The 15,062-nt window shown below is 45.5% G+C and overlaps 1 protein-coding gene across 1 annotated transcript in view; it reads right to left on the bottom strand.

Moving 5' to 3' along the window:
* LOC149438170 (uncharacterized) overlaps positions 1 to 15,062 on the bottom strand; it is a 98,414-nt gene that overhangs the window by 21,240 nt on the left and 62,112 nt on the right.

Raw genomic sequence — 15,062 nt, 5'->3', positions numbered from 1 at the left:
TGAGGTATAATTCCCCCCACAGGACCCCCACACTACGCAGGGTATAGGCTTGTTCTAACTATTGAGAATACCAAGGGACACCCACATTCTAAGAGCATCAGAAAAAGAAGCCAGCCGGAGGGACATTTTGAGGAGAAGCTGTGAGATCAGTGTGATGTCATAGGATTCTCTGACTCTGGTTGGAAGGACATTGGGAGGAGAACTGTGTGGTCAGTATGATGCAGGGGTGGACTGACAACTCATGGGGCCCCCGGGCAATAGGGGATCATGGGGCCCCTGTGTCCTTGCCCAAACTCAAAAAAGCCTATGAAAAAGGTACAATGGGCATCTCATGGGGCCCCCAACTGACCCTGGGCCCTCGGGCAGTGCACGAGTTTCCGAATGGTCAGTTCACCCCTGGTATGATGTCATAGGATTCTCTGACTCTGGTTGGAGGGACATTGGGAGGAGGAGCTGTGAGGTCAGTGTGATGTCATAGGATCCTCTGACTCTGGATGGAGGGACATTGGGAGGAGGAGCTGTGAGGTCAGTGTGATGTCATAGGATTCTCTGACTCTGGATGGAGGGACATTGGGAGGAGGAGCTGTGAGGTCAGTGTGATGTCATAGGACATATAGACTCTGGATGGAGGGACATTTGGATGGGGAGATTTGAGGGGTCCTCTATATGAGGCTCCCCTATAAACCAAATCCTTGTTCCTGGGTGCGTCCTACCTCTCCTAAACTGAAGAGTGAACTTTGACCTTTACCATCCAGAAATCTGTCCGGAATCTGTGGAAGTAAGCTGTCATGTGATCAGGTGACGTGCGGAGGAACGGAGTGTAAATAGCAGACAATTGTCTCCAGAGCCCCTAATGGTGGGGATGGATTTGGCGGCGTGCTGGTGCCAAGTTTCCTCCCCCCAGGGTCACTGCAGGTGTGGAGAAAAGCTGTGTAAGAGGATATGGAGGAGAGATGAGGAGGAGATCCAGGAATCAGGAGAAAGGTCAGGGCAAGCAACAGACGAGCGCATCCAAGAGACCAAGCCGGGGTCACTACACAGAAAATCAATCCAAGGAAACAACAGGCAGGACGAGGAATAGCAAGAAGGAGCTGAGAGACAAATGAGAATATTGCTCAGCCAATGGGAGATGATCTCAGCATGACTTCCATCATGAAGGAGATGAGGGGGAGGGGAGGAAGTCACTGAAGGTGACCATAGATCCATGGAAATTCAGCTGGTTCAGCAGGGATCGCTCACATTTCCATCCATGTGTGGCCACTGCCGGATAAAAGCCACTCCCCCAACGGCTGCAGCCAATAGCTTCAGTGCTGATCTGTGTATTCTGAGAGCGGAGGAGTCCCCCCATTGTCAGAATACAAGAGTGCAGCGGGGAGGAGTCCCCCATCCACCTCCAATGTGCGGATGGGGGAATCACTTCAGTTTTTATGGTCATCCCGCTGGCTGAACGATAAAACTGAACCATGTAGGCCAGCTTTGGGAGCAAATATATTATCATCAACTCCTCCCCCTGAAGGGGTTCATCTACGTATTACCTCCTCTGCTGCCACATCCAGGAATGTCTCCTCTCTACTTCCTCATTCATAGAACGTCCTGCCTGTACCTGACATCACTTCCTGCCTGTACCTGACATCACTTCCTGTCTGTCTTCCATAGAGACTTCCTGTCTGGGTAGAAGTGAGATCCCCACCTTGTGGAGCTCAGAGGAACTGCAGCCCCGAGAAGCGTCTGGTAGTGTGACCCCGGCCTTGTGCTGGGTGTGTATGGACTGTAGATCCTTATAGAGGGGTCACCTCCACTCCCACCAAGGGGGACAGAAATATATGACTCCTCGGGGGAGGGGTTTTGGCCCCTTTGATTTTGCAGTAACATTGATGGCAGATTTAGTCCTGTAGAACATCTGGTATATGGATACAAAGCCCCCCAGCTGGGAGTAAAGGGTGGAAATGGCTGGTGACCCCCAGATTTGGGCAATGATGTCATCACTATAAATGGATAAAACCCGCGCTATGTGTAACAACTCCAAACCTACAAAAACCTTCTAGCGGACTGCTGCTGTAACAAAGGGAAGGATTCCCTGTCATCTAGAAGAGCATTATGTGTCACAGCGCTGTCCTATTGTGTGTGCACAGAAATCATCACAAATACACTACAAATATGTGGAGACATTCAGAGATAAAGAGCTCAGGGCTCCAAATCCTATTCTCTGCACATCCACTGCTTCCACTTTACACCCACTTCATTGGTCTTATGGGGTTTATCAATAAATGAAGGAAACTGAACTGTGTGCAAATCCATCCACAACATAAAGTGCTTTGTGCTCAAGATGCTGCTCCATGCACATCCACTGCTTCCACTTTACACCCACTTCATTCATCTCATCAGATTTGCTGCTATAGGAAATCATTTAAAATGATGGTAAAAACAATTCTGCAGCTAATTGGCCACTAGGATTACTTTTACATGAAAGCCAACCACCAGCTAATAAACCAGCACTAGAATGGTGCCTGTAGCTGCAAGCATCCTCCCGGTATAACCACTCCAAGTCCAGCGACGTTCCAGTACATTGCTGGTCCATGTTGGACATATATGTACCAGCAGAGAACACGGACATACCATGAATCGGGTCTGCGGACCAATATGACTGCAATTCATTCTTTTCTGTAATGTCCATGTTGGGGGTTCGGCCCAAAAAAGTTTTAATTTCATAAACGGTGATAGAGTTCCATGTGAATTGTGTGACAAGAGCTGAATTTGGGTGTCGCCATGTATTGTGGTGTATAAATTGCCTTGGCCCACAATTGGTACAAATCTTCTGTGAAGAACAGTGGAGGGGCTGAACACTAGTGCTGGCAGTGACCGGGCCGATCCGGCTAACACTGAGTATTGGGGACACTATACAAAGCCGGCACTAGTATAGTTCTGTTCATGATCAATATATTGATCCGTACAAACACTATACTAGTAATGGCGGTGATCAGCGACCTATAGCGTGAGTGCGACAGTGTGCGGCCAATCTTACGCCAGCTGACCCTGGCTGGGAGGGGCTTACTGACCCTGACACTATGTGATGTCACTAGTGGCAGGAATACAGTGATCAGTGAAACATTCTATATACTGACACTGTACTAATGGCACTGGCTGGGTGATAAGGTGTGGTCATGGTTCCCTACCTACACGGGATGGGTGATAAGGTGTGGTCATGGTTCCCTACCTACACGGGATGGGTGATAAGGTGTGGTCATGGTTCCCTACCTACACGGGATGGGGAATAAGGTGTGGTCATGGTTCCCTACCTACACGGGATGGGGGATAAGGTGTGGTCATGGTTCCCTACCTACACGGGATGGGGGATAAGGTGTGGTCATGGTTCCCTACCTACACGGGATGGGTGATAAGGTGTGGTCATGGTTCCCTACCTACACGGGATGGGTGATAAGGTGTGGTCATGGTTCCCTACCTACACGGGATGGGTGATAAGGTGTGGTCATGGTTCCCTACCTACACGGGATGGGTGATAAGGTGTGGTCATGGTTCCCTACCTACACGGGATGGGGAATAAGGTGTGGTCATGGTTCCCTACCTACACGGGATGGGGAATAAGGTGTGGTCATGGTTCCCTACCTACACGGGATGGGTGATAAGGTGTGGTCATGGTTCCCTACCTACACGGGATGGGTGATAAGGTGTGGTCATGGTTCCCTACCTACACGAGATGGGGAATAAGGTGTGGTCATGGTTCCCTACCTACATGGGATGGGTGATAAGGTGTGGTCATGGTTCCCTACCTACACAGGATGGGGAATAAGGTGTGGTCATGGTTCCCTACCTACACGGGATGGGGAATAAGGTGTGGTCATGGTTCCCTACCTACACGGGATGGGGAATAAGGTGTGGTCATGGTTCCCTACCTACACGGGATGGGGAATAAGGTGTGGTCATGGTTCCCTACCTACACGGGATGGGTGATAAGGTGTGGTCATGGTTCCCTACCTACACGGGATGGGGAATAAAGTGTGGTCATGGTTCCCTACCTACACGGGATGGGTGATAAGGTGTGGTCATGGTTCCCTACCTACACGGGATGGGGAATAAGGTGTGGTCATGGTTCCCTACCTACACGGGATGGGGAATAAGGTGTGGTCATGGTTCCCTACCTACACGGGATGGGTGATAAGGTGTGGTCATGGTTCCCTACCTACACGGGATGGGGAATAAGGTGTGGTCATGGTTCCCTACCTACACGGGATGGGGGATAAGGTGTGGTCATGGTTCCCTACCTACACGGGATGGGGAATAAGGTGTGGTCATGGTTCCCTACCTACACGGGATGGGGGATAAGGTGTGGTCATGGTTCCCTACCTACACGGGATGGGGGATAAGGTGTGGTCATGGTTCCCTACCTACACGGGATGGGTGATAAGGTGTGGTCATGGTTCCCTACCTACACGGGATGGGGAATAAGGTGTGGTCATGGTTCCCTACCTACACGGGATGGGGAATCACACTCATGATAAATAATGACACAAACATTATTGATGATATACTGGAGAGAACTCTAAGGACATGGGGCTGCTAAATACTGAGACCAGAGCTATTAGAGAACAGCTGGAGATGAAAGAATTAGCTATTGAAAGCATGAGTGCTGCTCTGACAGGTCTGTGTGAGATGACAGAGGACATCTATCAGTCAGGGATACACCAGTAGGAGGAGCTCGAGCGGCAGCGCAATGACGTCATATCCGGCGTTGACGCCATCTTGGTGCACCCGGATATATCCACACATGCAGTACACCCATGCTGTAGTGGAACTAATGCTGTGAAAACATCTACAGATGTGAGTAGATCCAAGTCTTTATATTTTAACAATAAAAGGTTTCACACTATATCGGATTTTCTTACTTCATTGGGGACGAGTTTGGAAGGTCATTGGCCCTGAGAAGCAGGAGAGTTCAGGGGAGACCCCGGTACAGAGGAGGAGAGAGTCCCAACATTACTACTAACAAGGAAGCTTTCCTGTGGAACAGCAATACTGCAAGGCTCATTGGCCCTGTGGGGCCGGGGCAGGAAGGTGAGGGGGCACCCCAGCCACTGAGGACTGTCACTGATTGGTTGCACACCGGCATGAAGATCATAATTATTATCATGAATTGATTGTTTCCATTAAGGACACTTTATTATTGTGTTGTGCATGCCACACGCTATGAAGGGGTTTATGCACCCATGTAGCATGTATTGAGGGACACAAGGACTATTGCACTTTATAGGCCATCTGGAATATTGGGGTTCTATTTACTTCTATACACTTATGTGTTTCTATCACATCCTTGTAAGAGTTTTCTATATGTGCTCACATCAGTTTATTTGTATTATTCCATTATATTTGTCTCTGTGATATTATTGTCTAGCGCTGCACTACCTATATATTCATCTCAGCCCCCCTGACCACATTGTGACCCCTCTGGCTATCACACCTCAGCTGCTAAGCAGCTTCTGACCAACCATTAGGGTGTAGATCCCCCTGGCTGAACTAGGAGGGCGCTACAATGTATAATCTTCTACCTCAAAAGTCCAATTTTACTAGACATACAAAAAGTATATGTGAGCTAGAAGGAATCACTCTCCTGTGGGAACACTTCAAACATTAGAGCTCCCCCTAGCTGCAGCCTGGTAATGACATTTGTAACGGACATGTAAAATTTATTGTAACGGACATGTAAGATTTGAGTGGAAATATGGTATCATAGCCATGACAGGTTGAGTAGATTAGATTATGTCAGGCCCTTTCATTACAAAGGTGTGTGCAGGAACAGACTGGTCATTAAGGATGTACATTGAGCCCCTGGGCAGTAGGGAAATGAATAGAAGGTACAAACAATTGATATGGGGTCAGAGGTGTATGTATACACAATTCCTCAATAGGCCTTACAGACCCAATCATCATTTAGCATTAATTAGTCTAAAGCCAGGTTCCTGGAGGTGACAACTTTTGTGTGTCAATCAGGTTATCACCTTCTGAGGAAAACCAGTGACAGCAGACAGACTGTGTGCCTTATGTGGAAAGCTCTATAGGTAATATTCACATCAAAGAAGTATGTTTAATCTCTTATAAAAGATGAAATATTAATTGGAGAGAGATGGAAATGCTTCCTTTGTGCAGACCATTCTGTACACTACATTTACATATAAGAATCATATTTGTGGCTTGGGGAGGAAGCCAGGGAAATGCATGGAATGATTAGATGGCGCGGGGGCGCGACAGTCGGATGGTGTTTGGTACTGTTGCGATCGGGCTGACGCGCTGGTGTCAGAAATCCAATCCCCAACTTGGTGTTCAGGCCAGTCTCGGCCCAATTGAACTTGGGCAGGTCCATACACAGTACCTCTTGTGGGCAGGTCAGGACCACCTCCCCCAGAGTCAATTGGCCGAAGACTAATGTCCCGCCCATGTCCAAATCGCCATAAATTGAACGCATGGACATCTGGACAGGGTGATTCGTACGGAGCTGGTTCGATTGACTAGCGGATTGCCAAGTTTCTGGCTTGCTCCAGCCGCAGGGTAAAGTGTTATTCTGTCTTTTTATTCCCTTTTATTTTATAGTAATCAGTCATTTGTGTGTCTTCTTATATCTGTTGTATTTGCTGTAACCTTTTATCTTTTGTACATGTTTTATGCACTGCCCACTTTGGGAAATTAAATCTTAAAATTAATTAGTGAACTTCTGTGTATTTAAGCACGTGCTCATATCTTCGGAGAGACTAGATCGGTGAGACTAGATCGGAGAGATTAGATTGGGTTATATTGTATTGTATTTTAGTGCCTTTAAAACGCTCGGTTAAGCTCATTGCCAATCTGTATGCAACTGCACTGTGAGTGGGCAGATTGCACGCAGATTGCAAAGGTAACAGATCTGCCAGACGGAGATCTGTGTGGGTGTGGTGTCTCAACAGACCATTCTGCGGATAAACTGTTGGGTGGTGGCAGGCTACCTTTGTGGTGCGTCTGGTGTGGGGGTGTGTGGACAGTGGAAGGGTTATCAACACCGGGGTTCGAGCTAGGATAGCTGAAGGGACCTTTAGAAGGGTGTGTGATTACTAAGCTGGTCCTCAACTCTAATCAGGGCACCAGGTTGTATGTAAGATTGTATCTGCCAGTGTGTGGTCAACCAGCTGGATTGGAGTGGAGTCTCCATCTGGTGGTGGCCAGAGGTAGTGCAGGCTGTGAAAAGGTATCACGGCTGATCTTATATACGGTTTGAGATATTTAAGTGTAAATCCCTTTATTCCCCCTCTTTACCACCCTGTCGCGGCCGCACGCGTGCGTCACGGTTAGCTAGTCGCTGTGGGCGTGGTGTGTGGCGGACACGTGACAGGGTGATCGTTTAAGTGAATCCTTGACAACATTACTAGGAGGTCTGTTCATTTATCTGCTCCATACTTCCCGTCTTTATATAATTTAACATAACATAATACAATATAATAGAATATATTATATCTCCTGACATTTAGGGGTCTATTCATAAAAACATTTGTCTAGCAGTGCGCTCAGTGACAAAGCATGTACATTCCTTCTGTGTGATGGGGAACAATTTAAAATGAATTTTGACTTAAAATGGAAAATGTTGCCTTTTGTTAGAATTTCTATGAGGAAGATCATATTTTCATCGTTTCCCCGGGTTGAACCATGGGAGTTATTATACCAAATAATAGACAAGGGTCATTTTCAGGTCTCAAGTCCCACAAGGGACAAACTTCTCCCCAACTGAAGTATTTAGTTCTGTGTATAGAGAAGGAATGGAAGCCGGGACCCCTCAGTGCAGGAACAAGGGGGAGGTGATTACAAACACCAAATAATCCCGTGGTGGTCCCCACATCCTCTAGTCTAGCTGAGATGTCATTGTTCTGCCAACGAGAAGGATGAACAAGATGAAGAGACGCGGTATATGGAAGTATTCTCTACGTTTCTGCAGACACAGCGGCCATTATTCCAAGCTGAGGGATTCTGGGAGAGCTTGGGAATAAACGTCACAATGGAAGAGTTTCTGTACTCCAATGTAATGAGGACAAGAGAAGTCCCACATCATGGATTATACACTGTGTCACGGATAAAATGCATGCCCATGACGACTAGCTAACCAAGGCATGGTCCGCCCGTGACTTGGGGTAAAGAGGGAATGAGGGGGACTTTGAGCATATAAGACTGGTCAGGATACCCTTTCACAGCCCGCATTACCTCTGGCAATCACTAGAGGGAGACTCCACTCCAATCCAGCTGGCTGACCACACACAGGCAGATATGAATCTTATATACAATCTGGTGCACGCTAAGGATTGAGGAGCAGTCTAGAAATTGGCACACCCTTCTAGGATTCCTCCAGCTATCCTACAAGCTAGAACCCCGGTGTTAATCACTCTTCCACTGTCCACAGACCCCCACATTAGACACACAACACACGGTAGCTTGCCACCACCCAACAGTTTGTCCACAGACTGGTCTACTGGGCCACCACACACACACAGATCCCCGTCTGGCAGATCTATGTTACAATCTGCAGGCAATCTGCCAACACACAGTACAATTGCATACAGATTGGCAATGAACTTAGACTGAGCACATAGACTCTACAATACAACAATCTCTCCGGAGATATGAGCCCGAGCTTAGTACACAGAAGTCACTTATTCATTTTATGATTTAATATCCCAAAAGTGGGCAATGTATTAAATATGTACAAAGAAAAAAAAGTTGCAGAAAATACAAAAAGACACACAATTGGCTATTCATTATAAAATAAAAGGGAATAAAAACAGAAATAAAACTTTTACCAAGATTTATCCTGTGACTGGAGCAAGTCAGAGAAAGTCCACGATTCACCAGTCACATGGAACCGGCTCCGTACAAATCACCCCGTCCATATCTCAGGGTACTCAATTTATTGAAATATGGATGTGGACTGCACATTAGCCCTTGGCCAATCAACCCTGGGGGGTGTTCCTGTAGCAGCCCATAGGATGTTCTGGGTTCTGAAGTGCCCAGAGCTGAATGGTTTAGATCACTTGGTCAGGGATAGAATTTCCGACACCAGTGTGTTAGTCCGAACACAACAGAACCAATCGCTGTTCAGCTGTTGCAATCAGGCACCATATAACTGTTTCCTGTGTTTCTCTGGGATTCCACAGGGGCTACAAATACAGTTTTACATGCAGATGTAGCCTACAGTGTGTCCAATCAGAAGGAAGTATTTTCATCTCTCTGCAACAAATATTTTAGCTTTTATGAGAGATGAAATACATTCCTTTGATTTGTGGATATAAATCAAAGCTGACAGAAACTTCGGAGCCTTCTCAAGGTCTCCTGCTGACTCTTGTAGCAGAAATGACTAGGATTCTTCTTCTAGGTTCAAGAAGGTGGCAAACTCTGGCTACATAGGTGACAACATTGTATTGGCATCCAGGTGACACCTCTAGCCTAGAAGCTGCTCTGTCCTTTCAGATGCTAATTGGTGAACATATGTCTCTGACCGAATACTGAACACTTATCTGTAATAACATGGAATGAAACTAGATTCACAATTACATATTTCTACTGATCACCTCACATCTCAGCTACCCGACCCTTACATTTATGTTACGCATTGCTCCAAAAAATGAAAGGAACACTTTGAAAACCCATCAGATCTCAATGAGGAACAATCTCCTGCTGGATCTTTATACTGACATGGGCTGGGTAATGTGTTAGGAATGTAAGGATGCCCCATTGTTTAATGGAAATGAAAATGATCGACCTACAGAAAACTGAATTCAAAGGCACCCCAAAAATCAAGAAAAATGATGCAGCAGGCGAGTCCATTTTACCGAAATTTAATTGCAGCAACTCAGAATGGTCCTCGGTAGATTGTATGGCCCCCATATGCTTGCATGCATGCCTGACTATGTTGAGGCATGCTCCTAATGAGACCATGGATGGTGTCCTGGGGGATTTCATCACTGTGCTCCTGGACAGTCTAAAGTGCAACTTGGCGGCTTGGATGAATCTAAACATGACATCCCAGAGGTGTTCTATTGGATTTAGGTCAGGACAGCATGGGGGCCATTCAGTGGTATTAATTCCTTCATCCTTCAGAAATTGCCTGCACACTTTTGCCACATGAGGCCGGGTATTGTCGTGCACCAGGAGGAACCAAGGACCCAATGCACCAGGAGGAACCCAGGACCCACTGCACCAGTGTAGGGTCTGAAAATGGGTCCAAAGATTTCATCCCAATACCTAATGGCAGTCAGGGTGCCATTGTCTAGCCCAGCAATGGGCAAACTACGGCCCGCGGGCCGTATACGGCCCGGCGGACCTTTTAATCCGGCCCGCGGAGCTAGGCTCCCGCAAGGCCAGTGGTCGGCAAGCCGCGGCTCTTTACAAACTTAGATGCGTGCCGGGCGCCCGCTCCCCTCCCTCCTCTCGGGCGGGCGGGCGGCCTCCTCTCCTCCTCCTCTCGGATGGCCGCCCCCCCTCTCGGATGGCCGCCCCCTCCCTCCTCTCGGGCGTCAGGACTCTGCAGCTGTCACGATGTAGGCGGGGCAGCCTGGATGTAGGCGGGGCAGCGTGACGAACTCTTCTCTCACAGTCCTCCCTGAAGACCAGAACGGCGCGGGAATACGAGAGGAACGCGCGGAGCAAAGGTAAGTGAATTGACACAGGGGGGACTTACTATATGGGGGATGAATTACTATATGGAGGACTTACTATATGGGGAATGAATTACTATATGGAGGACTTACTATATGGGGAATGAATTACTATATGGAGGACTTACTATATGGGGAATGAATTACTATATGGAGGACTTACTATATGGGGGACTTACTATATGGGGAATGAATTACTATATGGGGGACTTACTATATGGGGAATGAATTACTATATGGGGGACTTACTATATGGGGGACTTACTATATGGGGAATGAATTACTATATGGGGGACTTACTATATGGGGGATGAATTACTATATGGGGGATGAATTAATATGGGGGATGAATTACTATGTGGGGGATGAATTACTATATGGGGGACGAATTACTATATGGGGGATGAATTACTATGGGGGATGAATTACTATGCTTACTATGGGGGAATATTACTATACTTACTATGGATGACACATACACATCATTCATCTACTCTTGGTCCGGCCCCCGGGTCCAATATATGAACCCATTGCGGCCCTCAAGTCAAAAAGTTTGCCCACCCCTGGTCTAGCCTGTAGAGCTCTGTGCGTCCCTCCATGAATATGCCTCCCCAGACCATCACTGACCCACCACCAAAACTTTCATGCTGAATGATGTTAAAGGCAGCAGAATGTTCTCCACGGCTTCTCCAGACCCTTTCATGTCTGTCACATGTGCTCAGGGGGAACCTGCTCTCATCTGTGAAAAGCACAGGGCACCAGTGGTGGACCTGCCAATTCTGGTGTTCAATGGCAAATGTCAATCCAGCTCTATGGTGCCGGGTAGTGAGCACAGGGCCCACTAGAGGATGTTGGGCCCTCAGGCCACCCTCATGAAGTTCCTCCTTGCACAAAGGAGCAGATTACGGTTCTGCTGGTGGGTTAAGGAACTTCTACGGCCCTTTCCAGCTCTCCTAGAGTAACTGCCTGTCTCCTGGAATCACTTCCATGCTCTTGTCTCCTGGAATCACCTCCATGCTCTTGTCTCCTGGAATCTCCTCCATGCTCTTGTCTCCTGGAATCTCCTCCATGCTCTTGCTGGGAGACACAGCAAACCTTCTTGCAATGGCAAGTATTGAAGTGCCATCGTGGAGGAGTTGGACTACCTGTGCAACCTCTGTATGGTCCAGGTATGACCTCATGCTACCAGTAGTGACACTGACCCGAGCCAAAAGAAAAACTAGTGAAGAACAGTCAGAAAAGATGAGTAAGGAAAAAAATGTCAGTGGCCTCCACCTGTAAATTCCTGTTTCGAGGGTTGACTAATTGTTGCCCATCTAGTGCACCTGTTCATAATTTCATTAACACCAAAGCAGCTGAAACTGATGAACAGCCCCCTCTGCGACTTCACTGACCAGATCAATATCTCAGGAGTCTCATTGACTTGATGCTAGACCCTGATTAATAAGTCTTTCTTTCATTTTTTGAGCCGTGTATTATGAATGCTAACTCTACAAAGCTGCAGATCTGTGAGAGTTCTTTTCTGGATTCTTCTGTTTATAGATTACTGAGACCTTTACGGTAAGATGTGCATTTCCTCATGTAATGTTCTATTTGTGTGTTTTGTTTTTTATGTTTCACTTCCCTCCACCCATCAACCAATAAGTTTGGAGACCACTGCTCTAGTGGGACCAGGGAAAAGAAAGAAGAGATGCAGCAGAGCACAGCACTGGATCAAGAATAAACTCAGGGTAAACGGATCCACCTTGCATTAGAGTGGAAAGCCAGCTGTGATGACATTTGCGTGCTGCTGCCCAGAATCTCTGGCGAGAAGGGGGAGTACTTTAGTCCACAGACACACTCCCGGGATGGATTACTGCTACCCAGCCTAACCAGAGGGATACCACCTACCAGGAGCTCATAGGGGGACCCCTAGTGGAAGAGGACCATCAGCCTCATACCCAACAGAGGGAGGACCACCCACAATCAGATGACATCGGGATTATTTATACACAAAACCGCATTTATTATGCGCGTCCGGTGAGTGCGCATTGCCTTATCATTACCACACAGGTACCGGATCTCTAAGTCACCCGAGCACTTATATCTTTATATTGATTTGCTGGACTATCTTCTTCGGCTTTTGAACTTTTATTTATATATATTTACAATTTAATAAGGATTTATTTTCATTTCTTTACACACATTGGTTTTAACATCGAGCGCTGCACTTTATATATACATTGCTATTTCCTAGGGTGATATTGGTACCTTTTTTGTGCATAGCAGCTTGTTACCTATATACTTAGGCACTTGTACTACTTACTGCATACATTTTTGCTTTTTCTGTTGGTTGGACTGGATGGATTGGTGTCTTTTTTCCATCCAGATGAACTCTGTAACTATGTAACAAGGTGACTCCAGTAACACTGCTGAGACTCATTTCATTTTCATGAAAAGGTACAAAAAGGAACCTCCCTGTTTCCATATAATTCATGCTATATGAAAAGACGTGATGGGGATAAAATACCAGATTGTCTCATAAGAATGTAGGACGTATATTATGGTATGTTTGTTGATTGGTAATCCCATGATATATATTTAGTGTGTTGGAGTTTATCGGTATTGTCAGGAATATTGTATGCATGCTACCAAAGCCGTAATCAATCAGTAGATCAGTATACAAATTATTCTTTTATTATCTCTCCTCTGTGTGTACAACTATTATTCTAATCGCTTTATGTAATCCAACCTCCTGATAGTTACAATTCTCCATTTAATCACTGTTACACCAAAACGTAATGATTGTAAATGAGGAATAATATCTACTCTCCCAGGCATTCTATAGATTTCACAAGGAACAATTTGTTATAGTGAAATATTCATTTTTTCTGATCACAGATTAGTTACTTCTGACCCCAAAAAAACTCAGACCAGACAATTCTTATCCAAGGATGACACCCAGTGGCCATGGGAGGTAATGCTTGAGTAAACATGGGTTAGAGAATCAGATTCCCCAATCACAGAGAAGGTTCCGCCTTCTGGCCAGGTTTTTTCAGATTTGATGAGTCTATTAGTCATAACTAGATAAAACTGGCAGGAACACTCACAGAGGGAGGACCATCTACACAGCCATCTGGAAGGTAGACATCATCTCACACTCAGATCATCTAAAGACACTTATCAACTGAAGAAGAGATGCCATTTTGTGGAAGCTCAATCCCAACCGTTAATTGGCAGCCATCTTTGAGTCTGATCATCAGTTCTCCAAAAAGATTACCTGATACTTGGAGGGTAATTATATATTTTCTGTTGATTTTGCTTGCTTAGACTAGTAAGCCAATTGCCACATTCCTTTGTGTAACCTAATAACTCTCCCCATGATAACATCATTTCAAGTTAAGTCATTTATAAAAATGTTCCTGTTCTTAGGCCATAGTGGTGGACTATTCTGCATAGTTTATTCCTTCTGCAGGAGACAGATTATTGTCTGTTTTTATTGGTTATGATGTTTACAGGGAGAAACTGATTATTGAATTTAATTCACTCTATTTTAGAGCTTTTACAGAAACATCTTAGTGTCAGTGTAAATCACAATCTGACTATTGTTTATGGTGTTTGTAAGTGACTTATGTAAACAAATATTGATTTTCATACTCTGCAGTCTATACCTACACAGATCTTGTTTGAGTTCTTAAAGAATTTTTCAGATTAAGTTATTTTTATAAATCATTTTTTGTATTGCAGACACTGTGATTAAAACCAAAAATACCTCATTTGGCCTTTAGATGACGCTAAGTATCCTAGCAATTAGCACCATCTAGTGTCCAAAGTGTCAGGGAACACCTGAACAATTGATTTAGTCAGCTAAATCAATTGTTCAGGTGTTCCCTGAGAATTTGGACACTAGATGTGCTAATTGCTAGGATACGTAGTATCATCTAAAGGCCAAATGAGGTATGTTTGGTTTTAAATCAATGGTTGGTTTAATTCTGTGGTTTTATGTAATTTATATCTTCAATGTTTGAAAATGTATGATCTCAGGTATTTGTATGAAATTACCCCTAACATAGTAAACTAAGGGGTCTATGCAAAAAATATATTGGGGGAGTGTGACAAGCATGTGTCCAGCTGTGACAAATTCTGGCCATATTTTAATAAATTCAGTGACTTCCTATAATCATCAGCTCCCTCTAGTGGCCATAATGATGTATTACTTCCAAAATACCTCACTCAGGAAAAACAGTTTAATACCACATTATGGCCACTAGATGGAGCCAATGATCATAGGAAATCCCTGTATGAAAAGATCCCAACATGTGACATGGCTGAATGAATGCTGGTCATATTAGTTCATCTATTCTCTAAGTGGGGCGGTATCTATTGGGCCAATCCCTTTTACAA

The sequence above is a fragment of the Staurois parvus genome, unplaced genomic scaffold, assembly GCF_062004578.1.
Source record: "Staurois parvus isolate SC_StPar_1 unplaced genomic scaffold, SC_StPar_1.0 ptg001208l, whole genome shotgun sequence".
In the NCBI taxonomy this organism is placed as follows: domain Eukaryota; kingdom Metazoa; phylum Chordata; class Amphibia; order Anura; family Ranidae; genus Staurois; species Staurois parvus.
The sequence above is the reverse complement of the archived record's forward strand: the minus strand, read 5'-3'. Positions and strand labels throughout refer to the sequence as shown.